Source organism: Hordeum vulgare, chromosome 1H, assembly GCF_904849725.1.
Source record: "Hordeum vulgare subsp. vulgare chromosome 1H, MorexV3_pseudomolecules_assembly, whole genome shotgun sequence".
In the NCBI taxonomy this organism is placed as follows: Eukaryota; Viridiplantae; Streptophyta; class Magnoliopsida; order Poales; family Poaceae; genus Hordeum; species Hordeum vulgare.
In genome coordinates this window covers 401,780,862-401,808,473 of record NC_058518.1, presented here as the reverse complement: position 1 = coordinate 401,808,473, position 27,612 = coordinate 401,780,862, and the positions used below count along the sequence as shown (strand labels likewise).

Sequence of the window (27,612 nt, the reverse complement as noted above, 5' to 3'; positions counted from 1 at the left end):
TTACTGTATTCTCACTTTTACATGGCTAGTACCCCCCGATACTATCCATAGTTTCATCAAAATAAGCAATCAACACAACAAAAACAGAATCTGTCAAAAACAGACCAGTCTGTAGCAATCTGTATACTTCGTATACTTCTGGTATCCCAAAAATTCTGAAAACTTATGACGATTAGGGAAATTTGCATATAAACCAGAAGCAAAAAATAATAAACTCAAAATCTCTTTATGGATAGGAATTAAAAATAATTTCGTGAGCACAAAGTTTCTATCTTTTTCAGCATGATCAAACAACCATTACCAAAACTAATCATAAAGGTTTTACTTGGAACAAACACTAAAAGAAACACAAAAAACACAGTCATAACAGAACTATGATGGTGTGGACACAACAAAACATAAAGAAAAAATCAAAGATAAATTCATTGGGTTGCCTCCCAACAAGCGCTATTGTTTAACGCCCTTAGCTAGGCATAAGGCGATAGAATCAAGTATCGTCGTCTTTGGTGCTCAAACCATAAGTAGGGTGAACACTCAACATTTTAAGATCTTCATCTCTCTTACTAAATGGTTCACCACTGTTTTTAGGAACAAAAACAAACTTGGTGGCCTTATTGTGGGCAAAATTTGGAGTGTTCTGAACTACGGCAAAAGCAGAACCCAAGTTGATTATAACATCCTCTAGTTTGCCAATTCTAGCGGAATCATGACCTAGTTTTTCGTTAACTGTGGGTCCCTCTCCTTTAAATTTTTCAAAGTCATTCCCACCTTGAATCCATACTGAGTGATTTGATTGTGGATCTTTTTATCCAAATTTTCAATGAGTTCAATCGTAGCAACTTTATTTTCAATGATATCCAGCCTACGCATCACATGTTCCAAATTTAAGGTAGTTACATTAACCATTAGTGGGGGTGAGCCTACCAAATTTATTAAGGCACCGTAAGAATCAATGGTACGGCTACCCAAGAAATTTCCGCCTACGATTGTGTCAAGAACATACCTATTCCAAGGGGAAATACCCACATAAAAGTTGCGAAGCAGAACTGTATTAGATTGCTTACGAGTAGATCTATTCTGAGAATTGCAAATCCTATACCAAGCATCCTTTAAGTTTGCTCCCTCATTTTGTTAGAAATTAAGAACTTCGCTCTCGGGAGTATCGTTCAAAGCGATAGGACTAGCCATAAGGATAGGTAGACTATCCCACACAAGCAAACAAAAAGCAAGCGAAAGAAAAGGGCGTACGAAAAAGGCAAATATTTTTGTAAATTTTATTTTTTTCAGAAGTGGGGGAGAGGAAAACGAGAGGCAAAAGGCAAATAATGTAAATGCAAGAGATGTGTTTGCGATAGTAACTTGGATATGCTTGACTTTGAATACTCCCCGGCAACGGCGCCAGAAATTGGCACGTAGACGGGAGACTATTCTTGACTTGATCCTCCCTGGCAACGGCGCCAGAAATTCTTCTTGCTACCTCTTGAGCTTGCGTTGGTTTTTCCCTTGAAGAGGAAAGGGTGATGCAGCACAGTAGTGATAAGTATTTCCCTCAGTTTGAGATCCAAGGTATCAATCTAGTAGGAGTATCAAGATGAGGCACCAATGTACGTGTGCAAAAACAAACAAACTTGCACCCAACGCTATAAAGGGGTTGCCAATCCCTTCACGATTATTTGCAAGGTGAGATCTGAAGGTGGAAAGTGCAACAAAGTAAAAGTGTAGATCTGAAATATGATGTGAAGTAGACCCGGGGGCCATAGTGTTCACTAGAGGCTTCTCTCATGATAGCAAGTATTATGGTGGGTGAACGAATTACTGTCGAGCAATTGATAGAATCGCGCAAAGTCATGATGATATCTAAGGCAATGATCATACATATAGGCATCATGTCCGAGGCAAGTAAACCGATACTTTCTGCATCTACTACTATTACTCCATGCATCGACCGCTATCGAGCATGCATCTAGTGTATTGATTTCATAACAAATAGAGTAACGCTTTAAGCAAGATGACATGATGTAGAGGGATAAATTCATGCAATATGATATAAACCCCATCTTTTTACCCTTGATGGTAACAACACGATGCGTGCCTCGCTACCCCTTCTGTCACTAGGTGAGGACAATGCACGGTATGAACCCAAAACCAAGCACTTCTCCCATTGCAAGAATTATAGATCAAGTTGGCCAAACAAAACCCACAACTCGAAGAGAATTACAAGGATACGAAATCATGCATATAAGAGATCAAAGGAGACTCAAATAATATTCATAGATAATCTGATCATAAATCCACAATTCATCGGATCTCGACAAACACACCGCAAAAGAAAGTTACATCGGATAGATCTCCATGAAGATCATGGAGAACTTTGTATTGAAGATCCAAGAGAGAGAAGAAGCCATCTAGCTACTAGCTATGGACCCGAAGGTCTGTGGTGAACTACTCACGCATCATCGGAGAGGCAATGGTGTTGATGAAGAAGCCCTCCGTGTCCGAATCCCCCTCCGGCAGGGCACCAGAACGGTCGCTAGATGGGATCTTGCGGAGACAGAAGCTTGCGGCGGCGGAAAAGTACTTTCGTGGCTCTCTCCGATGGTTTTGGATTTTTAGAGAATTTATAGGCGAAAGAGGTAGGGCAAAGGAGCCACGAGGGGCCCACAAGCCTGCTAGGCGCCCCCCCCAGGCCATGGCTAGGGGGCTTGTGACCTCCCCCGAGGTCCCGTGCCTTGGTTCTCAAGTCTCCTGCGTATCTTCTGTTATGGAAAAAATCATTCCGTAGGTTTTATTCCATTTGGACTCCGTTTAATATTCTCCTCTGAAAAAGATCAAAAACACGGAAAAACAAAAACTGGCACTTGGCACTGAGTTAATAGGTTAGTCCCAAAAGACATATAAAATAGCATATTCGTGCATACAAAACATCGAAAGTTGACATGATAATAGCATGAAACCATAAAAAACTATAGATACGTTGGATACGTATCAGCATGCTTTCATCATAATAAATTTTCTCATCGAAACTTGGGGGACTAAACATATCATCTTCATCAAACATAGCATCGCCAAGCTTGTGGCTTTGCATATCATTAGCATCATGAATATTCAATGAATTCATACTAACAACATTGCAATCATGCTTATCATACAAAGATTTAGTGCCAAACATTTTAATAACTTCTTATTCTAACACTTGAGCATAATTTTCCTTGCCATCATTTTCACGAAAGACATTGAAAAGATGAATCATACGAGGCAACCTCAATTCCATTTTTTGTAGTTTTGTTTTATAAAACCAAACTAGTGAAAAACAAGAAACTAAAAGATTTAATTACAAGATCTAAAGATATACATTCAAGCACTCACCTCCCCGACAACGGCGCCAAAAAAGAGCTTCGTTGACGGGTGTGAGTGCCGCTTACCTAACTTCCCCGGCAACGGCGCCAGAAAAGAGCTTGATGTCTACTACACACCTTCTTCTTGTAGACTCGTGTTGGACCTCCAAGCGTAGAGTTTTGTAGGACAATAGCAAGTTTCCCTCAAGTGGATGACCTAAGGTTTATCAATCCGTGGGAGGCGTAGGATGAAGATGGTTGATACGTCCATTTTGCATCATGCTTTCATGTGTATATTTATTGCTTTTTGGGTTGTTATATTACTTGTGGTACCATATTTATGCCTTTTCTCTCTTATTTTGCAAGGTTTATTTGAAGAGGGAGAATTCAGGCAGCTGGAATTCTCGATGGGAAAAGGAGCAAATCCTAGTCCACTATTCTGCACATCTCCAAATGCCCTCAAAAGTTACATGGATTTTTTTGGGATTATAAAAATACTGGGCGAAAGAACTACCAGAGGGGGGCTGCCAGGGCGCCACAAGCCCTGACACCGTCACCCCGTGGTGGCGGAGTGGGGGCTTGTGGGCTCCCTGACGGCCCACTAGCCCCCCTCTTTTTCTATATGAAGCGTCTTGGTCCAGAAAAAAATCAGACGGGAGCTTTTCCGTGCTTTCTCCGCCGCCACGAGGCGGAACTTGAGCAGATCCAATCTAGAGCTCCGGCAGGACGATCCTGCCGGGAAAACTTCCCTCCCGGAGGGGGAAATCGTCGCCATCGTCATCACCAACACTCCTCTCGTCGGAGGAGAGGCATCTTCATCAACATCTTCATCAGCCCATCTCCTCTCCAATCCCTAGTTCATCTCTTGTAATCAATCTCCGTCTCACGACTCCGATTGGTACTTGTAAGGTTGCTAGTAGTGTTGATTACTCTTTGTAGTTGATGCTAGTTGGATTACTTGGTGGAAGAGTTTATGTTCAGATCCTTGATGCTATTCATTACACCTCTGATCATGATTATGATTATGTTTTGTGAGTAGTTACTTTTGTTCCTGAGGACATGGGATAAGTCATGTTAATAATAGTCATGTGAATTTGATATTCGTTCGGTATTTTGATATGCTGTATGTTGTCTTTTCCTCTAGTGGTGTTATGTGAACGTCGAATACATAACACTTCACCATATTTGGGCCTAGAGGAAGGCATTGGGAAGTAGTAAGTAGATGATCGGTTGCTGGAGTGACAGAAGCTTAAACCCCAGTCTATGCGTTGCTTCGTGAGGGGCTGATTTGGATCCACTGGTTTAATGCTATGGTTAGACTTTGTCTTAATTCTTCTTTTGTAGTTGCGGATGCTTGCAAGAGAGGTTAATCATAAGTGGGATGCTTGTCCAAGTAAGGGCAGTACCCAAGCGCCGGCCCACCCACATATCAAACTATCAAAGTAACGAACGCGAATCATACGAACATGATGAAACTAGCATGACAGAAATTCCCGTGTGTCCTCGGGAGCGTTTTTCCTCCTATAAGACTTTGTTCAGGCTTGTCCCTTGCTACAAAAGGGATTGGGCCACTTGCTGCACCGTTGCTACTACTTGTTACTTGATACTTTTTGCTTGCGACGTTTCACCTCGCTACACAATCACTTGTTACCGCTACTTTAAGTGCTTGCAGTTATTACCTTGCTGAAATCCGTTTAACAGAGCCTTCTACTCCTCGTTGGGTTCGACACTCTTACTTATCGAAAGGACTAAGATTGATCCCCTATACTTGTGGGTCATCAATGGTCTCTCTCAAGCAACCCTGCAATCAAATAACACAGAGTCTCTTGTGTCCCCAACACACCCAATACAATGGTAAATTGTGTAGGTGCACTAGTTTGGCAAAGAGATGGTGATACAACTGTAATATGAATGGTATATATAGGTTTTGGTAATCTGAAAATATAAAAACAGAAAGGTAACAAATAGTAAACAGCGAGCAAAATGTTGTATAAATGCTTGGAAACAAGGCCTAGGGTCCATACTTTCACTAGTGCAAGTTCTGTCAACAATACTAACATAGTTGAATCATATATAAATCCCTCACATGCGACAAAGAGTTCACTCCAAAGTCAAAAATAGCGGGGAACAAACAAATAAATTATTGTAGGGTATGAAACCACCTCAAAGTTATCTTTTCTGATCAATCTTATGAGCTATCCCTACAAGTGTCAGGAACAACCCTAGAGTTCGTACAAAAATAACACCTTAAGATACACATCAACCAACACCCCCTAATATCACCTAGATACTCCAATGTCACCACAAGTACCCTTGGGCATGATTATACGATATGCATTACATAATTTCAGATTCATCATGTTCAATCCAACACAAAGAACTTCAAAGAGTGCCCCAAAGTTTCTACCAAAAAGTCAAGACGAAAACATGTACCAACCCCTATGCATAGATTCCCAAGGTCACGGAACCCGCAAGTTGATCACCCAAACACACATCAAGTGGATTAATAGAACATCCCGTTGTCACCACAGATATCCCATCACAAGACATACATCAAGTGTTCTCAAATCATTAAAGACACAATCCGATAAGAAGCTTCAAAGGGAAAACTCAATTCATCACAAGAAGATAAAGAGGGGAAAACTCCATATGATTCATCTATTTCTATTATAAAAGACGCTAGACTCCTAGTCAGGAGGAAGCCATCCATGTCGCCCCCTATAGCGCTATGAATAGTGCTTGCCACTGGCTTGCCACCGCGTGTAAATTCCGTGCCCCGCCGGGGGCATTTTCGTCATTTCACGCGTAGACGTATAAAAGCCAGCCCCCCAATCCCCAGCCCCCTCCCTCCTCCCTCCATCCCTCGTCGGCCGCCACACTCCCTCCCCCTCCTCTCCTCCCCTCTCATCTGCCTCTCCGACCCGGGGGGCCTGGATCCGCTCGCCGACGCGCCGCAGGACCCGCACGGCCTCACCACCCGCCGCCGCCGCCGGAGCTGCCGCGTGCATCGCTAGCTCGCCTCCTCCCCACCAATCCCTCATCCTCGCCACCAACCCTAGCCATTCCTCCCTGCCACCTCTCCTTCCCCATCCATCCTCTCCATCCATTGTTGCGGCCATCCCGCCATACATATCTCTCCTCCTCATGCATCCTCTCTCCTCGTCACATCTAGTCCGACGAGAATGCGACGACGGCGACGACGACATCTCCTGACGACGGCAGTGGGGTGGGCGCGGTTGCAAGGCGACGACCCGAGGCAGCGATGCAGGAGAAGCTCGGGGGCCTCATGGGTTGGGGAGATGGCTTGGGGTCCTCATGGATTGGCGAGATGGAGGCCACCCGTGTTTCTTTGATCGATCTGTGATCTGGTCAAGGCCACGGCAGCGTGGGCGAGGGGCAGAGGCGAGCGACCCTCTGTAGCCGCGCACGTCGACAGGTAGAAGGCGTGACACTCCTTCCACCTTTGCTTCTCCTCTTCCCCCTTCGCTTCTCACTCCTTTCCGATCTAGGCTGCCCACCTGGTCCACATCTTTTTTCTCTCAGTTTGTACTACTTGATTGTTTGGTTCTTTGATAATTTTATTTTGATTCCTCAACTTTTAGTTACTTGTGGAGGGTATAAGAAGAATTTTTGAGGAAGAGTTTGATCAAGAAGACCAAGGTGAATTATCTCTCTCTTGGATATAGTCACACCTATTCCTCCATTTTGCTGTTTGATTTTCCTGTGTAATAAAACACATGACATGTTTTTGTACTCCTCTTACCCACTAAGTAAAGCTATGTTTGTAAATGGAAGTCTCAAAAGTTTTTGTTTCTACCTTTTGGTATGATAGATTAGTACATGGTGTTGGTCATGTGAACAGATGATGTCCATTCTCCTTCTGATAGATCAGTAAATGGAATTATTATGTACAGATGAGCCTTCCAAGCTGAATATTTGAGTGCTCTTCTTGTTAAAAAAAATAGTTCACAAGAGAGGGTTGACACCTGGAGCTGTTTGGCATCAAATTTAGAAGATACACATCCTAAGATTGAAACAATGCTACCTAAACCAAAGGGTTGTACGCCCACCATTATTAATACACATATCTCTCCTCCTCATGCATCCTCTCTCCTCGTCACATCTGGTCCGACAAGAATGCGACGACGGCGACGGCGACATCTCCTGACGATGGCAGTGGGGTGGGCGAGGTTGCAAGGCGATGACCCGAGGCAGCGATGCAGGAGAAGCTCGGGGGCCTCATGGGTTGGGGAGATGGCTTGGGGTCCTCATGGATTGGTGAGATGGAGCCCCCCCGAGTTTCTTTGATCGATCTGTGATCTGGTCAAGGCCACGGCAGCATGGGCGAGGGGCAGAGGCGAGCGACCCTCTGCAGCCGCGCACGTCGACAGGTAGAAGGCGTGACACTCCTTCCACCTTTGCTTCTCCTCTTCCCCCTTCGCTTCTCACTCCTTTCCGAGATAGGCTGCCCACCTGGTCCACATCTTTTTTCTCTCAGTTTGTACTGCTTGATTCTTTGGTTCTTTGATAATTTTATTTTGACTCCTCAACTTTTAGTTACTTGTGGAGGGTATAAGAAGAATTTTGAGGAAGAGTTTGATCAAGAAGACCAAGGTGAATTATCTCTCTCTTGGATATAGTCACACCTGTTCCTGCATTTTGCTGTTTGATTTTCCTGTGTAATAAAACACATGACATGTTTTTGTACTCCTCTTACCCACTAAACAAAGCTATGTTTGTAAATAAAAGTCTCAAAAGTTTTTGTTTCTACCTTTTGGTCTGATAGATTAGTACATGGTGTTGGTCATGTGAACAGATGATGTCCGTTCTCCTTCTGATAGATCAGTAAATGGAATTATTATGTACAGATGAGCCTTCCAAGCTGAATATTTGAGTGCTCTTATTGTTTAAAAAAAATAGTTCACAAGATAGGGTTGACACCTGGAGCTGTTTGGCATCAAATTTAGAAGATACACATCCTAAGATTGAAACAATGCTACCTGAACCAAAGGGTTGTACGCCCACCATTATTAATATTCCATATTATTTGTGTTCTTCATATCCCAATAATTTATTCGGTCTTGCTTTTGACATAAAAACACAAGTATTGACTTCCTTCTCCACCACAGGCAAAGAGAAAATGAGGTCGAATCCTAACACTGGAAGGTTCTTGCCTTCTTGGCACCAAATCATCGAAGGGGATGTGTTGTTGTACATGAGGTGTTAATAAAGTTTCACATTCTTTGTTCTGTTGGATTTAGTGTGTTGGGTTTCCATGTATGATGTATTTATTTTTCTTTGATTGCTCTGGTGTTTTTGGTCCAAATTGATCACGCAGGGCCTAGGATTTTGTCAAGTTTTTTGTCAGGTTATTCTATGTATAGTACTGTACTTCTATGTGTTGTTTCCTTCAAGCTGTCATTGAAACAGAAGATGAAGGGTGTCTTCGTGATTAGTAGACCAGTGTGTGATGCCGCGTGCTGTAGTTATATTGCTACACACATATGGGAAAGAAATGCAAGTATTGTGGTTCTGATGATGTCTGAGTGTATCTTGTGTATGTGCAGATAAGAAGCCCTGTTCAAAAGTGCTTTATAGATGTCCTGTAGGCTTTCTAGACATACATGTTGTTTCCAGTATCTCTCGGCTTCCCCAATCCTGAAGGTAATAATATGATTCTTTATATTGTTTGCCCAAATTAAGAAGTGAACTTTTGCTCGGTATTTACTCGTTGTCTGTCCTGTAAACTCTAAGCTTTCTAGGCGTACATGTGCATGTCTATTTATGAGTTACTAATTAATATGATGCTTTTAGTCTATCATGTTTCCATTATCAGGCTTGATACGCCTGAGCCAGTTATGTATAAAGACACCATCTAAGTATGTCCTTGCATTGGTATGCCTGAACCATAATGTTATAAGGGTCGATAAAACATGACACCTAACTATAATGGTTTTAATGCTTGGTTTTGCTTTGGCTATTTGCACCAGTTGTACAAGAAGCCTCTGTTTTTATTCCACATACCCAAGGACAATATATTTTTGTTCAACTACAATATTTCAAATGGAAAAACACAAACTTTTTTTGAATGGTTACTAATTAGACCCGACCATGAGTGAGCCAAGAGATTATTGCATGGCAGCATCCCCCCTTGCATAGGTACACGCTCCCTCGCTGCCTTTCGCAGTTTCACTCACTGCCAGAGCGAGAACACTATGTTTTTGTGGGGTTTGTTCTGGAAACAGAGACAACATATCTCGATGCGAAATGGTTCAACCCTCGGGTTTTAATGTTGTATGTTTAGCCATTATTAGGTATATGAAAAAGTATTTCGCTACCACCATGCTTCTATTCTGCATGTTCTTTTTGTCATAGGATGCATGTCACATCATTAGTACTCCTTCCGTTCCAAAATATTTGTTCTTTTATAGATTAAACTACGGACTACATACGGAGCAAAATGAGTGAACTTACACTCTAAATTATGTCTATATACATCACTATGTAGTCCATAGTGAAATCTTTAGAAAGAAAAATATTTAGGAACAGAAGGAGTATTAAGTATGAGGTAGGGGTTTTAGGCCTTTAGGTAGATCTCAAGGTCTCATTGAGATTTATGGATCGTAGTACCAGCACATGGGAGGGTCTGATTGTTGGTAGCAACCAGTGAGAGAGAGAAAACATTTAATAGAGATGCCCGTGTGCTCGTATTAATGTGACCATGTTTATGTATATGTGTGCCATTTTTTCGTAAATTTGTCGGTTTGCAATTTATCTTTTCCCGAGGCAAAAGAAACGATATGTGTGGGAGAACTGATGTATTTTAGGGTGATGTCTTAATTGCAGGTAAAAAAAAGATTTTGAATGTATATGACGAAATGAAGGCCAACAATATCGAAACCTGGTCTACAAGAACCAAACACACCTACAATGAAGAGTTGTTTAAACGATGAAATCATGTTCAATATTGATGGAACATGTAGTGATGGCTCTACCAAACATCACGAGCCTTCATGTCTTTCCTGTTGACATCAGATACAAGACTCAGCTAGGGGTTAAGAGACCAACTCTATCTATACAATGCATCACTACTAAAATAGTTTGCTTTATAATGCATCACTACTGTTTCTCAAGATTGCCAAAAAGGTTTTTGCAAAGAAAAAGCAACCTTAAGATTTGCAAAACGATGAAAACACAAAACGTGGCAGAATCTGTGAAAAACAGACCAACAGGTAGTAAATAATTTTTTCAGGGCACTTTTGCAACTCAAATAAAAAAACTTAGAACATACGCCAGAAATATAATTGTATAGAGCATACTGTAAAAAATCAGATCAAAAAAAAATGATCTGGTGATTTTTTGGTGAACTTTTCTAGTCAAGGAGACATAATCTGTTTTTGGACAGCATGTTACAACTTTTGAACTTTCTTGCAATCGGAGGCTAAAAATTGGCACAAAGCTTAAAAATAAAGATACAATGATGTTGCTAAAGTAGTAACACACATCAATACCATTAAAAACTGAAAGTAAAAACTCAAACTAAAGATAACAATGGTTGTCTCCCTAGAGCTCTTTCTTTATAGCCATAAAGATAGGCTTAAGATTTTAATGATGCTCTCGTAGGAGTAAGAGTTGTAGAACGAAATAGAGCATCAAGAAGCAAATACCAAACATATTTAAGTCTAACATGCTTCCTATGCATACGAATATTGCAATAGAATAATTCACTGAAGCACAAAGCAATAAGCATAGGAAGGCAAAACAAGTGCAGCTTCAAAACCTTCAACATAAAGAGAGGGAACTTGATATTATTGAAATATCTATAAGCATATGTTCCCTTCTCATAATAATTTTTCAGTGGGATCATGAATAAAATCAACAACATAAGTATCACATAAAGCATTGTTAGCATGATCCACATGGACTTCATGAAGAGGATAAAACTTGGAGTAAAAGAGAGACTGAATCTCTTCCCAATCCCGTAGGTGAGAATCATCTAGTAGCCTATACCATTCCAATGCTTTTCCTTTCGGTGACAAGGCAAATAATTTCCTCATGAATCCATCTCTTGTCAAACCTAAAATCTTAAACAACTCACAAAGTTCTGTAAGTTTCAACAGATGAATACTAGGATTGTCTGTTCCATCTCCTGCATAACAACCATTCCTAATTATTTCAATTATCCCAGTGGTATTTTGAATGGGATACATTCAGTAGGTGAAGGAGATATTTTTTACCAGGGTGTGGTAAAGCGGCCTTCTGCAGTTTTCCATAAGCCTAACTACGAAAAGATTTAATTGCAATATCTAAAGATATACCTTCAAGCACTCACCTCCCCGGCAACAGAGCCAGAAATAGCTTGATGTCTACGCACGCTTCTATTCTTGTAGACTATGTTGGTCCTCCAAGTGCAGAGGTTTGTAGGATAGCAGCAATTTCCCTCAAGTGGATGACCTAAGGTTTATTGAACTCAGGGAAGTAGAGGTTGAAGATGGTCTCTCTCAAGCAACCCTGCAATTAAGAAACAAGAAGTCTCTTGTGTCCCCAACACACCTAATACAATGGTAAATCGTATAGGTGCACTAGTTCAACGAAGAGATGGTAAAATATGGGTGATAGGTGTGGCAAAGCAAGGTAATGTAAATCTGTAATAAAAATTACGGCAAGGTAGCAAGTGACAAAAGTGAGCATAAACGGTCTAACAATGGTGAGAAACAAGGCCTAGGCTTCATACTTTCACTAGTGGAAACTCCCAACAACATTAACATAGTCTAATCACATGATATTTCCACTAAAACATGCAATGGGGACATACTCGGAGGTCATTCCTTTGTGATCAAGAGAGGACGAGAATTATGTAGGGCTACAAAAGCACACCTCAGAGTTCATAGTTCTCATCTATGGATTTCCCAATGTCACTGCGACCATCCAAAGAGAGTACCACAATCACCACAATGTATCTCAAGGATAGTCAAAGACAAGCACCAAGAGACTCTCAATCTTCAATCAATTCACAAGAGGAAATCACTCATGAAAATATTCTTCTAATCCATGTCCAATAGACCGCTGTCACCATGGTCTCGGGGATTATACTAGATAAGATCAAGTGAGTACATCAATCCAATACATAGAAGAAGGGGAAACATCATGGGATCACCCTAGGTTAACATAGCCTATGATCACAATCAAGATCACATCATGGGAGAGAGAATTAACCACATAGCTACAGTAGAAGACCTCAGCCCCGAGGAGGAACTACTCCTGCTTCATGGAGGGAGTAAGCAACATCGATGGAGATGAATCCGGGGGCACTTCCCCGTCCCGGCAGGGTGCCGGCACATGAATTCTGGTCCCCCAAAACTTGTTGGCGATGGCGGCGACGATCGGAATTGTTTCTGGAGAAAAGGGTTCCGGAATCAGGGTTTCCTCCACGGGGGTAAAAATAGGAGCTAAGGTAGGGCACCAGAGGGGGTGGGCCCCACCCAGGCGGCCTTCCTATGCGGACTGGGGACAGGCTGCGCCACCAGGGCACCTGGGGGCCTGGTGACCCCCCTATGGCCTTCCTTCGGCCGTCTGGAGTCTTCTGGAACACTGATTTTTCATATATTTTTTGTGGAATTTTTCGGGCACTGTAAATATGGGTATAAATGTGCAATTCACAGACATCAGCAGAAAGAAACTGGCACTGGGTGCACTGAGTTAGTATGTTAGTCCAAATATGTTGAAAAATGTATTAAAGTGTACAAAACACATAGCGATATCACCCAAAACTTGCATGGAGCAAGCAAAAATTATAGATACGTTTGGGACGTATCAGACAGTCACAGGCGTTCTCAACCTGTTGGAACCATCATCACCTAGCTGGAGTTCCAAGCTACTTCTCGTGCGCACTATATTCCTCAGGGAATCATGGACCGGAAGAAGCGTCAGCTCCATAACCTCACCCAGGGCAACAAGATTGTGTATGATTATCAGCGGGAATTTATGGAATTATCCCGCTATGCTGAAGAACATATTGCAACTGATGCTTGCACACATGAGAAGTTTCGTGATGGCCTCCACCCTGACATCGAGCTGGCGCTCCTTGTTCAGGACTATCTTGATTTCGTCACCTTGGTGAACAGGGCCATCCACGTCGAAACTGGTGTGCACGATTACAAGGATGGCAACAAGTGCAACCGTGACATGGGCTCATCTTCAGGCTCATCTGCGCTGAAACGAAAAATCTGGATTCCCCACAACATGTACCATGCACCTGCTCCTCCTCCAAGGTCGTCTTATGTTCCACCTTGCCTGCTTTCCGCACCATGTAGGCAGCTAAGGCTCCCAGCTCCGCCGCCCCGAGTTCCTCCTTCCCGTCCCGAGGACGGGCTGTACTTCAAATGTGGTTGTCCAGGTCACCGTGCCACAGATTGCAAGGAGCAGCAGAATCATCTTGCACTACCATCAACTAGCAGTGGTAACAATCAGAACCGCAACAACAATGTGAGGCCTTCTTATCTTCGTGGTGAGGCTAACAACATTGAAACGAGTCAAGCTCAAGACTAGTCTGTTACCGTGACGGGTACACTTCTTGTTAACTCGGTACTAGCTTCTGTATTATTTGATACATGAGCATCACATTCTTTCATGTTGAATTTTTTTGCATTCATGCATGCCATTAAATAAGAAGAGATGAACATGTCAATGGTGGTAAACACCCCCGCGAGCCAATGTAGAACCTTCATGGTTAGCCCCAATGTCACCGTTGAAATTGAAGGATTGGAATTCCTTGCCTCTCCCATACTGTTGAAGTCTTCCAATATTGACCTCATTCTAGGAATGGACTGGTTGAAAGCTCATACGCCTTCAATCGTTTGTGCCAAAACCCTCCATCTCCTGCACCCTTTGAATGAGATAGTAAGCTACCATGCTCATCTTGTTCGAGATGCCGAAGCGCGGCTTTATGCCTTGAATGCATTAAATGTGTCACCTCTTGTGGGGATTGAAAGCATTCCAATTGTACGTGACTTTTCGTATGTATTTCCAAAAGAACTCCCAGGAATTCCCGTTGTGAGAGCTACCGAGTTTGTCATCGACTTAGTACGAGGCACCACTCCTATCGCCAAACGACCCTACAAAATGCCGCCACATGTACTCCTTGAAATTAAGGAAGAAATTGACAAATCTCTCCATTGTGGTTTCATTCGTCCAAGTTCCTCTACTTGGGAGCATCTTCTCTCTTTGTTAAGAAGAAGGATGGAACAAATCATTTGGTTCAAGATTACCGTCATATCAATCAGGACACTATTCACAACAACTATCCTCTTCCTCAGATAAATGATCTGTATGATCAACTTGCTGCTTGCTCGGCCAAAAACCGCCTTCGTTACTCGATATGGTTCATACGTGTACACCGTCATGTACTTCGGCTTAACCAATGCTCCAACAACCTTCTCTCAGTTGATGAATTATATCTTCAAGGACTACCTCAACAAATTCATTGTGGTTTATCTGGATGATATCTTGGTATACTCCAAGAATAAAGAAGGACATGCTAAACATCTTGGTCTTGTACTCGAAAAGCTTCGGGAACATCAAATTTATGCCAAGTATTCCAAGTGTGAATTCTGATTGGACGAAGTGACCTACCTTGGTCATGTGATCTCCAAGGATGGTATAGAGGTCAACCCCGAACGAGTTCAGGCCATTCTTGACTTGACTCCCACGAAGAATGTCAAGCAAGTTAGAAGTTTTCTCGGACTCGCAAGCTATTGCTGTTGTTTTGTCGAGAACTTCTCTAAGATTGCCAAACCCTTGACCAATGTGCTTCATAAAGGTGTTAAGTATGAGTGGACGAAAAAATGTCAGGAAAGTTTGCATACACTCAAGGAAAAACTGACATTTGATCTAGTGCTTGCTCCTCCGGATACTTGCAAGGACTTTGTCATTTATTATGACACTTCTCATCAAGGATTGGGTTGTGTCCTAATGCAAGAGCGCAAAGTGATTGTTTATGGCTCACGACAGTTGCGTGCTCATGAAGAGAACTATCCAGTTCATGATCTTGAACTTGCTGCAGTTATGTATGTGTTGTTTCTATGGCGAAATTACCTTCTCGGTAATTGTTGTGAGATCTATACCGATCACCAAAGTCTGAAGTACCTGTTTACTCAACCGGATATGAACCTCCGCCAACAGATATGAATGGAGAGCATAGAAGATTTCAACTTGGGTATTTCTCATACACGTGGCAATGCTAATGTAATGGTTGATGCCTTGAGACGCAAGTTGTACCGCAACCACCTCCAGGTTCATAAGGTTCAGGCCCGTATTCAAGAATAATTCAGCAAGCTGAACCTCCATATTGTTCCTGAGGGTTATCTTGCTCCCACTCTTGAAGAGTTCTGCAAGATGAACCTCCGTGTTGTCAACCATGGTTCCTTAATAACCTCGTTGACAAACCAGATCACGTGGGCGGCATCAAAACTATTCAACTCTATGACAATGAAGTCGGAAATATTAAAGGCTACCTTGAAAAAGTAAACCCTCTTGCTTCAGTGTTGCTGATGATGGCACCTTGTACTTCAAGGGTCGCCTATTCGTTCCAAGTCAGAGGGAAGACCTGAATATGACTCAGAGAGTGATGAAAGAAGCTCATGGTACACCTCTGTCTATTCATCCGGGTAGTGCCAATATATACCAAGACATCCGTCAAAGATTCTGGTATTCAAACATGAAGCAAGACATTGCACGCTATGTTGTAGAATGTGACATTTGCCGTCGAATCAAAGTAGAACATTAAAGGCCTACTGGAACCGTGTAACATATCTATATTCCTGAATGGAAATGGGACCATGTCGAAATGGACTTTGTCACCGGTTTTCCCAGATCACAGAAAAGTAATGATGGTATTCTCATCATCATTGAGTGATTGTCCAAAGTTACACATTTTTTGGCTGTCAAGGGAACCATCACTGCTAGTCAGCTGACAAATCTATATATGGCTAGAATTGTTTCACTCCACGGTATTCCATTGGTGATTAGCTCAGACCGTGGCAACTTATTCACTTCAAGATTCTAGGAAAGTTTCCAGAAAGCTATGGGAACTCATCCGTCCTTTAGCTCCGCTTTTCATCTTCAATCCCCGGGACAAGTTGAACGAGTCAATCAAATTCTCATAGATATGCTTAGACCTTGTTTCATTTCTGCCGACAAGAAATGGGAGGAATCTCTCCCTTATGTCAAGTTCTCCTACAACAATAGATATCAAGCTAGTTTAAAGATGGCCCCCTTTGAAGTGTTGTATGGACGAAAGTGTCGAACTCCTCTGAATTGGTCAAAATCTGGGGAACGACCACTCTTTGGTCTGGATATTACCCAATATGTTGAATATCAAGTCCGCATTATTCGTGAGAATTTGAAGGCTGCTTGGTCTCTTCGGAAAAGTCAGTATGACCGTCATTATCAAGATATGGTCTATCAACCTCGCGAAAAGGCTTATCTTCGAGTCAGACCAATGAGAGGTGAACACAGCTTTGGATCAAAGGCAAGCTAGCTCCTCGCTATTTTGGTCCATTCACTATTCTCAAAAGGCATGGAAAGGTGGCATATCAATTGGAACTACTGCCAACCTTTCTCACATTCATGATATCTTCATGTGTCACAGCTCCACTGCTGCTTCAAGGATCCTATTCGAGCAGTGGATGATGATATGCTTGAGCTGCAACAAGACCTTTCTTATAAAGAGCACCTGGTCCGCATTCTCGATCAAACTGAATGCCGGACTCATCAGAAGGTTACCAAGTTCTTCAAAGTGAAGTGGTCAAATCATTGCAAAGATGAAGCCACTTGGGAATGCGAGGATCATCTTCGTGATGAATACCCCAACCTCTTCCCTTCTACCTCTTAATTCTTGGGATGAGAATTTCTTTTAGTAGGGGAGAGTTGTCACATCCATGGATTAAGCTATAGTGACCATTGTAATTAAGCTACAATGATGGACAAGGTTAAGGTAAATGCTTTTACTAAACAGTGCTTGATCAATCTTCAGATCATATCACATTTCAAATTCCATTGGAAATTCAAACTCCTTATGATAAGTGGATTAAATATTTTCTAAAACCTGAATACTAAAATCATGGTGGTTGATACGTCTCCGTCGTATCTACTTTGCCGAACTTTTTTGCCCTTGTTTTGGACTCTAATTTGCATGATTTGAATGGAACTAACCCGGACTAACGCTGTTTTCAGCAGAATTGCCATGGTGTTGTTTTTGTGCAGAAATAAAAGTTCTCGGAATGACCTGAAAATTTATGGAGAATTTTTCTGGAATTAATGAAAAATACCTGCGCAAAGATCCATCGGAGGGGGTGAGCGAGTGGGCTACAAGCCCAGGGGGCGCGGCCACCCCCCTAGGCCGCACCAACCAGGCTTGTGGGGCCCACGTGGCGCCACCGATTCCAAACTCAGCTCTATATATTCCGTTTTGCCCGGAAAAAAAAATCAGAGAGAAGGATTCATCGCGTTTTTACGATACGGAGGTTGTCGTGGTTTTGTCACGGCAGATGTCCTCGTGGAAGGACTTAGTGTTGGAGCCATCGCACCTTGGTGGCGACTCAAAGCGGTTGAACGGGAGCGAGACAGAGATTTACCCAGGTTCGGCCCCTCGTGAGGAGGTAAAAGCCTACGTCCTGCTTTGTGTTGTATTGATGATGTTTCGATTACAAGGAGGGCGTAACTCGCCTGACCTAGCTCTCGATGATTTCTAACCTGCCTCTCCTTCCCCGGGACTCGCCTTTATATAGAGGTCGAGCCCTTAAGGTTTACAAGAGTCCTTGCCATTACGCAAGTCATGATCCTTCCTATCTCTAAGTCGCCGTGCTTTCCAAGACTTGAAGACCTTCCGAGTGATCGACTCTTCACCAAGATCTTGAACCGCCATCTAGCTCGTGGGCTTTATTGGGCCAAAGCTTAAATCGCCAATGGATGAGTCGCCCGCTTGGTGACCTGGCCCAACCAAGGCGGGTCACACAATAGATAATATCCCCAACACTAGGCCCCAGATTGACTTGAACCTGTTCATGCCAATTCTTACCTAGTTAGGGGCGACTCATTCTGCTCTTTTTACTCATCATACGCTTAATCCGCCATCTTTCGTTCAAATATCCAAGTCGCCGAACCGTTTCTTGTTGACACCATCTTATCCCTTTAATCTTGGAAGAAATGATGACACAATCTCCAACGGATCTTTCGGCACAGATATCCCGAAAATCTTGGCGCTATTAAAGCGTATCTTTTACCCTGTTTCAATTCCCGCGCAAGGCGCCTTGATTCCAGCGCCCGACCCAATAAATAGGCTCGGGGGAGGAGGTAGGGCGCATCCCCACCTACCCATTTCGCTGGTCTTCTTCTTCCTCGCAACCACATCGAGAGCTTCATCGCCGCCCGAGGAAAACTCCACCTCCGGACATCTCGTCTGACGCGTCTCCAGGCCGCCCAAGGACGCTGCACTCACCGCGGATTTCTCTTGGTCGCCACCGGGCACTACCATCAGGTCAGCCTTTCACCATTAGAAATAGATCTAAGCTCTTCGGTGTTCATTGTTCGCCGGTTCCTTAGCACACATCAAATCCTTTTATTTACATACTGATTAGTCTGCAGTAGCGCTAGGCGCGGTAATTTCAACCATACTCTCAACCGATTAACTCCTGCCAAGGAACTAAAAAGGCTTCTGTCAAATCAGCTTTACTGTTTTCACACTAGCCATAGGCTGTTTTATTTTATCCAGGCCTTTTCCCATTCATTTTCGCCTGCTCTGTAGATCTATGTTTTACTGCCTTCTGTATAAAACTTGTTTGTAGATCTGTACTTCACCATTTTAGCGAACATCTCTGAAGCTCTGAGTCGTCTCCTTTAAACAGTAGGAAATTCCTGAATCGCCCTTGTATCTTGACCCGGTCCCTTGTTGGCGAGTCAACAGACTCCCTTAGTCACCTGACAAATGTTTGGCGAGTTAATTGATCCTTTTAACCACTCAGTAAGCGCTCATCGAGTTAATTTATCCGCATTTTTTTTCCTTTCTAGCCATGGGTACCGTTTTCAAAGCCGATTGGCTCCCGACCAAAGTTGATGAAGCCTTTCTCAACGACTGTGTGAAGACGGGAAATCTTGACCCGAAAGAGGTCATCGGATGGCGATCCGGGTTTGGAGAAGAAATTCCCAACCCGAAGGAAGGGGAAATAGTTGTCTTTGCTGAACACCTCGAACGGGGGTTTAAGCCGCCAGGTTCAAAATTCCTCACAGATGCCATGACTTTCATGAACGTCCGCCTCCAAGACTTAGGACCCAACTCGATTAGTAACTTATGTCAGTTCCAAGTGTTCTACGAAGCCTAGTTGCGGATGGAACCTTTAGTTCCTTTATTCTGGTATTTTTTTCATTTGAATCGCCAGACCGAATTTTCCAATGGCCCTAGCTTAGAACTTGGAGGCATCAACGTTCAACACCGCAGGGACAGCTCATTCCCATAACTCGCCATGCCAAGCCATCCCAAAGGCTGGGGCGAGTCTTGGTTTTATTGCCAAGAGACTTCTCCTGAGGGTGAAAACAAGCTCCTTGACTATAGGGAGGAACGCCTTCCTACAAACTTTAAACTTCCAGACAAGCTTACTGAAGAAGAAGAGTCGGATTTTATTCTGGTGCTATCCGAGTTACGATCTTTGACAAACAATGTTCTCACTGGGATTGATTTGATCCGCTGCTGGGTGGAATGGTGCATCCTTCCCTTAAGTCGCCGAGACGGCTTAATGTGTGAGTTTGATGGCACCCTGGACCATCCCCAATGCTACTTCGGTACAGAACTTACGGAAAATGATATCGTGACCATCATCAAGAAGCTGACCGGCAAGCCCTTGGCCAAGTGTAGCCAAATAGGGCTTAAGCCATTCTGCAAGATCAACCCAGCTCCTAAGGTAAATAACTTAACCCACCTTTGATGAGTTTTTTTGTTGGATGACATCTTAAAGGGGCCAACCATGTCTAGCCCCCAGACCACAAAAGGCCAAGTAATAGGTATCATCCTTAGTTCTTGAGCCAGCACATGAGCCCGTCGTCCGTAACGCTGGCAACCATCACATCGACGAACTATCTCTTCTGCATCTGCATGAGCCGTCAACCAAAAGAATCCATGACAGAACGCCTTTGAGACCAGGGAACGTGACCCGTCATGATGCCCACAATCTCCGGCATGGATGTCGTTCAGAATTACGCATCCTTCTTCGAAAGAAACACATCGTTGGAATACCCCAGAAGTGCTTGGCTTATATAATTCGCCATTGATGATGACCATGGATTTGCTCCGACGAACAATTTGGCGAGCCAACACCTCATCCGAAGGTAAATCGCCTCGTGCAAGATATGCCAAATAAGGAAGAACCCAATCCGGTGTAACACGGAGAGTCACCACAAACTGGGACTCAAGGTCTGATATTGCCAACTCCTCTTCTGAGGGCAACCTCACAGAAGGATTATGCAAAATATCCAGAAAAACATTGGGAGGAACCAGCTTACGTTGTGAGCCGAGACGTTAAAGGGCGTCAGCCGCTTCATTAAGGCGTCGGTCGATATGATCAACTTGATAGCCATGGAAATGACCCGCCACATCAGACACAACCCTTCTGTAAGCCGCCATCAGGGGGTCCCGAGAATCCCAGGTACCTGAAACTTGCTGGGCCACGAGATCAGAATCGCCAAGACATCTGACACGCGTGAGGTTCATTTCCTTGGCGAGTCGCCAACCATGAAGCAAGGCTTCATATTCTGCAGCGTTGTTGGTGCATGGAAACATGAGTCGGAGAACATAACAAAATTTGTCTCCCTGGGGCGAAATCAACACCACGTCAGCCCCCGAGCCTTCTAATTGCTTAGACCCATCAAAGTAGATAGTCCAGTACGTGAGGTCAGGCCTGTCTTCCGGAATCTGCATTTCGGTCCAATCGTTGACGAAGTCGACCAATGCTTGGGACTTCATGGCCGTGCGAGGGGTGTACCGCACGTGGTGCGGCCCAAGTTCAATCGCCCATTTGGCGATTCGCCCTGTCGCTTCTCGGTTTTGGATGATGTCCGTGAGAGGAGCGGAGCTAACCACCGTGATGGGATGCTCTTGGAAATAGTGTTTGAGTTTCCGACTCGCCATAAAGACCCCATAGACCAGCTTCTGCCAGTGTGGGTAACGTTGCTTGTAGAGGGTTAGCACCTCGCTAATGAAGTACACCGGGCGTTGTACCGGATATTCCTTCCCTTCTTCCTTCCGTTCGACAGCTACTGCCACGCTCACCGCCTTGGAGTTCGCCACGATGTACATAAGCATAGGTTCTTTTTCAGTCGGGGCGGCCAAAACTGGCGGGTTGACCAGCTGTTGCTTTAAGGCTTCAAAAGCTTCATTGGCCTCGTCTGTCCAAACAAAACGGTTAGATTTCTTAAGCAACTGATAGAGGGGGATAGCTTTCTCCCCCAGGCGGCTTATGAAGCGACTTAAAGCCGCGATACGACCTGCCATCCGTTGAACTTGATTGATATTCGCTAGTTTCCCAAGCGAAGTAACTGCCTCAATTTTGTTCGGGTTGGCCTCAATGCCGCGTTCGGACACTAGGAAACCCAACAACTTTCCTGCGGGAACGCCAAAGACACACTTGGTGGGATTAAGCTTCATTTGATATACCCGCAGGTTGCCAAAAGTTTTCCTTAAGTCTTCCAAGAGCGTCTCCCTCCTATGAGTTTTAACCACAATGTCATCAATGTAAGCATGGACGTTGCGTCCGATTTGGCCACGGAGACAATTTTGGATGCAACGCTGGTAAGTCGCCCCAGCGCTTTTGAGCCCGAACGACATGGACACATAACAAAAAGCCCCGAAGGGGGTTATAAAAGTTGTCTTCGCCTGATCTTCCACATCCATCTTGATTTGGTGATGTACGGAGTAAGCGTCCAGGAAACACAAACGCTCGCAGCCCGCCACTGAATCAATGATTTGATCGATGCGGGGAAGGGCAAAAGGGTCCTTTGGACAAGCTCTATTAAGATCTGTGTAATCAATGCACATGCAGAAGGTGCAGTTCTTCTTGAGCACCAGGACCGGGTTAGCCAACCACTTGGGGTGGAAGACCTCTACGATGAATCCGGCGGCCAAAAGACGGGCGACTTCTTCCCCGATTGCCTTGCGTCGTTCCTCATTGAACCTGCGAAGATATTGCTGAATCGGCTTTGCTTTTGGGTCAACATTAAGATGGTGCTCAGCGAATTGTCTCGGTACACCACACATGTCAGAAGGTTTCCACACGAAGATGTCCCGATTCTCACAGATGAATTCGATGAGCGCGCTTTCCTATTTAGGATCCAGACCCGCCCCGATAGTAAACTGCTTGAATGAGTCGCCAGGAACGAAATCCACCATCTTAGTGTCATCCGTTGGTTTGAACTTGAGGGGCGACTCAGCGTCTGTTGTTGGCTTCTTGAGAGGTGACATATCTGCTGGATCAACATTGGCCTGGTGATATTTGAGCTCTTCTGCAGCACAGGCGACTTCTGCGTAAGCCGTATCCCCTTCCTCACACTCTCTTGCTATCTTCCTGTCACCATCAACCGTGATGGGTCCCTTAGGACCAGGCATCTTGAGTTTAAGGTAAACATAGCAGGGGCGAGCCATGAAACGGGCGTAAGCCGGTCGCCCAAACAACACATGATAAGGGCTCTTTAACTTGACCACCTCAAATATAAGTGACTCACTCCTGTAATTGGATGCTGTTCCAAACGCCACTGTGAGTTTAACCCGGCCTATGGGGTATGCCGACTTACGTGGGACAATTCCATGGAATACCGTGGTCGACGACATTAGGTCTTTCTCCAGCAGGTTCATCCTTCGAAAGGTGTCGAAGTATAATATGTTGATGCTGCTACCACCATCCATCAGCACCTTCGATAGGGTATATCCCCCAACTTGAGGAGCCACGACCAATGCTAAGTCGCCGGGGTTGTCTATTCTGGGCGGGTGATCCTCCCTACTCCATGAGATAGTCTGCTCGGACCAGTGGAGGTACCTGGGGAGCGCCGGCTCAGATACACTGTATGCTCGATGACTCACCTTCTTATCACGCTTGCAGGCATTGGTGGTGAACATGTGGTATTGCCCGTTGCTTAATTGTTTGGGATTGTTGCGGAACCCGCCATGATCATCTTGCCCCTGTGGAGCCCCCTATGGGGGTGGCTGCTGAAATACTCCGGGCGGGTTATATCGCTGTTGGTTATGCACTGGATACTGGCCGCTGCTTGGCTGCGAGCCGCCCTGAGCCCCCGGTTCGGGGAAGCCGCCGAACGGGTTCTGGCGTTCATTAGGTGCACCGAACTGTTCCTGCCATTGGCCCTGGTCACCGTTTTTGCCCTTTTTGATTGCCTCCGCTCGAAATTCCTGCATCACGTAACAATCCTCCCAAGAGTGAGTCGCCGGCCCGTCCGCCATGGCATGGTGCGGGCAGGGGCCCTTGAGTATCTCATTGTAATTGCGTGGCTTCTTGCCACTGTAACCCCTCTTCTTCTGGCGCTGGTTGCCGTTGTTAGCATTGATGTTGGCGACGAAGTCCGTGGATCCTTCCTGCTGCCTTCTTTTGCCGTTCCCCCATGATTATGGTGGGCGCATCCCTGAAGCCGGGTATGACTTTTCGATGACTCGCCTTTCCTCGGCGAGTTGGCCTTGCCGCCATCCTCTCCTGGATCTTTGGTATCGTCCGCTTCGGCGTACCTAGTGAGGGTGTCCATCAGTTCCCCCATTTCCTGGACCTTTCGCTTGAGTCGCCCCAACTTCTGTACCAAGGGTTCATAGTGGCAGTTTTGCTCCAAGATCAGCACAGCCTGAGCCGCCGTGATGCCGTCCGACGAGTGGATGATTTCTGCGACCCGCCGCGTCCAGTGGTGAGCCGACTCATCGGGGCGCTGAAAGGAGTGTTGTAAATCGACTATTGTCATTGGGCACTTGCAAGTTCCCCGGAAATTTTTGATGAAGCGCTCTTTCAGTTCAGCCCAAGTTTGGATGGAGTTGGGTGGCAGGTTTTTCAACCAAGTATGCGCCGTCCCCTCGAGCATCATTGTGAAGTACCTGGCGCAGACTGCTTCATTTACATCAAGCATGTCCATGGCGATTTCGTAACTCTCAACCCATGACGCCGACTCAAGGTCTGGGGTGTAATTAGGCACCTTCCTTGGTCCTTTAAAATCCTTTGGCATCCGTTCATTGCGAAGGGCGGGGGCCAAGCATGGCACCCCTACCTGCCTGCCGCCTCCAACAAGTGGTGCTGGGCCGGTTTGAGTGTCCGGGTGATCCCGACCCGGCGGGTCCCGATGGTCAGGCAGGTTACCGTGGGGCAGGGGTCGCGGTCCGCTGGTTATGGCGGGCTGGTCCTCCGGCTGGCTCCTGGTGCGGCTTGCTTGGGGGTGGAGTGTAGCCGATCGAGGCTGTGCGAGAACTGGGCATTTTGAACCACCGCCGTCTTCAACATCTCAATGACGTTCCTTGCTTCTATTTCGCCGGGGTGTTGCCATGAATCGGAAGGGATTCTAAATGGCGAGTCGCAACGAGCACGTTGTCCACGGGGTTGGAGAAGTGACCCCGACGTGTCTGGAAATGGGGAATGCGATCAACTGCTGGCTGAAGCGGCGGGTTTGGTGGCTGACCCGGCCCTCCTCCTGGAGCGTCTCCTGCCCCGGGGGTGCGTGGAGTGTCGGAAAGGCGTGTAGGGTTGAGATCAGGGGGTAAACGCCCCCGGTGCCTCCTCTGATGAACAGCGTCGGATGCGCGCTGATGCCTCTCAAGCCGCCAGTTTTCGGTGTTCAAGCGGGCTGTCTCAGCGGTGATCTAAGCTTGCCGGGTCTCAATCCTGGCGGCTTCTGCTTCAGCATCTCGCTGAGCCTTTGCCACCCCATCTCTGAGTTTTGCCAACTTGGCATTTATCGTGCCCTGGTTTTCTGTTGTTACAGGGGTCGCCATGATCCTTGTTAGCTCCGCCGTCAAGTCCACCAAGATCGCAGCTGGGCTCCTCGATGTTTCGCTAGTCCCGTCATTGCCTGCAGGGTTTTGCTGGGGTTGAGTCGCCCCGGCCATGTACACGGCGATCTGACGGCGGGTCCGGTCGAGGACCTCGGGGTCCATTGCCAATGACAGGCCTCCGAGGCAGCACCCGTGTAGAGACTGAATTGAATCTGAGTCGCCCATGGATGATTCGTCATCAGTGTTGACCGGCGTAGTCTCCTGAGTCGCCGATCGTTTTGGTTCCTCAGATCCCTGTGTGAAACCAACAAAAACTGGGCGGGTTAGGTTTGGCGTCGCAACAGGGCGGACATACCTGGCCGGCTCGACGATGTCGGTGAAGATGTCCGGCTCAGGCGTAGGCGATCCAACCATGCCGACAAAGATGTTGATCTTGCCGAAGGGGACTCTGTAGCCGGATTCGATTGAATCGGCCTCGGGCCCCCACAGCGAGTTGTTGATGTAGTACTTTCCGCGGCAGCTCCGAGTCATGAGCCCCGCCACGTAGCTCCCTGACCCTGGTAGGGCTCCCTTTGAGAACTCAACTCCACCGTGCGCAGGCCCCACGGTGGGCGCCAACTGTCGTGGTTTTGTCACGACAGATGTCCTCGTGAAAGGACTTAGTGTTAGAGCCATCGCACCTTGGTGGCGACTCAAAGCGGTTGAACGGGAGCGAGACAGAGATTTACCCAGGTTCGGCCCCTCGTGAGGAGGTAAAAGCCTACGTCCTTCTTTGTGTTGTATTGATGATGTTTCGATTACAAGGAGGGCGTAACTCGCCTGACCTAGCTCTCGATGATTTCTAACCTGCCTCTCCTTCCCGGGGACTCGCCTTTATATACAGTTCGAGCCCTTAAGGTTTACAAGAGTCCTTGCCATTACGCATGTCATGATCCTTCCTACTCTAATTCACCGTGCTTTCCAAGACTTGAAGACCTTCCCAATGATCGACTCTTCACCAAGATCTTGAACCGCCATCTAGATCCTCGGCTTTATTGGGCCAAAGCTTAAATCGCCAATGGATGAGTCGCCCGCTTGGTGACCCGGCCCAACCAAGGCGGGTCACACAACAGATAATATCCCCAACAGAGGCGCCGCCACCTCTTGTTCTTCATCTGGAGGGCAGATCTGGAGTCCGTTCTGGGCTCCGGAGAGGGGAAATCATCGCCATCGTCATCATCAACCTTCCTCCATCGCCAATTCCATGATGCTCTTCACCGTTCGTGAGTAATCTCATCGTAGGCTTGCTAGACGGTGATGAGTTGGATGAGATCTATCATGTAATCAAGTTAGTTTTGATAGTGATTGATCCCTAGTATCCACTATGTTCTGAGATTGATGTTGCTACTACTTTTCCATGCTTAATGCTTGTCACTAGGGCCCGAGTGCCATGATTTCAGATTTGAACCTATTATGTTGTCACCAATATATGTGTGTTTTAGATCCTATCTTGCAAGTTGTATTCACCTACTATGTGTTATGACCCGACAACCCTCGAGTGACAATAGCCGAAACCACTCCCGGAGATGACCATAGCATGAGGAGTTCATGTATTCACCAAGTGTTAATGCGTTGGTCCGGTTCTTTATTAAAAGGAGAACCTTAATATCCCGTAGTTTCCATTAGGACCCCGCTGCCACGGGAGGGTTGGACAATAGATGTCATGCAATTTCTTTTCCCTAAGCACGTATGACTACATAAGAAATACATGCCTACATTAGATTGACGAACGGGAACTAGTTACTTATCTCTCCATGTTATAGCAGTTACATGATATATCACATCTGGCATAATCATCCATCACCGATCCAATGCCTACAAGTCTTTTACTACTGGTCCTTGCTACGTTACTTTGTCGCTACTACTGTTGCTACCTTTGTTACTCTGCTGCTACTGATTACTGCCGTTCCTTGCTACTGCTGTCACTACTGCTGTTACTTGCTACTGATGTCAGTACTGCTGTCACTTGCTACTTTGCTGTTACCTATTGCAAGATTTTTCTGACGCCATTGATACAACAAGTTAGGAATAGTCTGCCGTCAACAGACCTTTTTCTGGCACCATTGCTATCATACCACTTTGCTACTGATACTTTCCTTGCAGATACTAATCTTTCAGGTGTGGTTGAATTGACAACTCATCTGCTAATACTTGAGAATATTCTTTCGCTTCCCCTTGAGTCGAATCAATAAATTTGGGTTGAATACTCTACCCTCAAAAACT

At 45.3% G+C, this 27,612-nt stretch overlaps 1 long non-coding RNA gene across 1 annotated transcript; it reads left to right on the top strand.

The window, feature by feature from the left end:
* Window positions 1-7,001: 7,001 nt before the first annotated feature.
* LOC123412157 lies at window positions 7,002-8,963 on the top strand. The gene is made up of 3 exons (XR_006613425.1): window positions 7,002-7,726; window positions 7,893-7,949; window positions 8,465-8,963. It is a non-coding gene; the product is annotated as an uncharacterized LOC123412157 (long non-coding RNA).
* The last annotated feature ends 18,649 nt before the right edge of the window (window positions 8,964-27,612 follow it).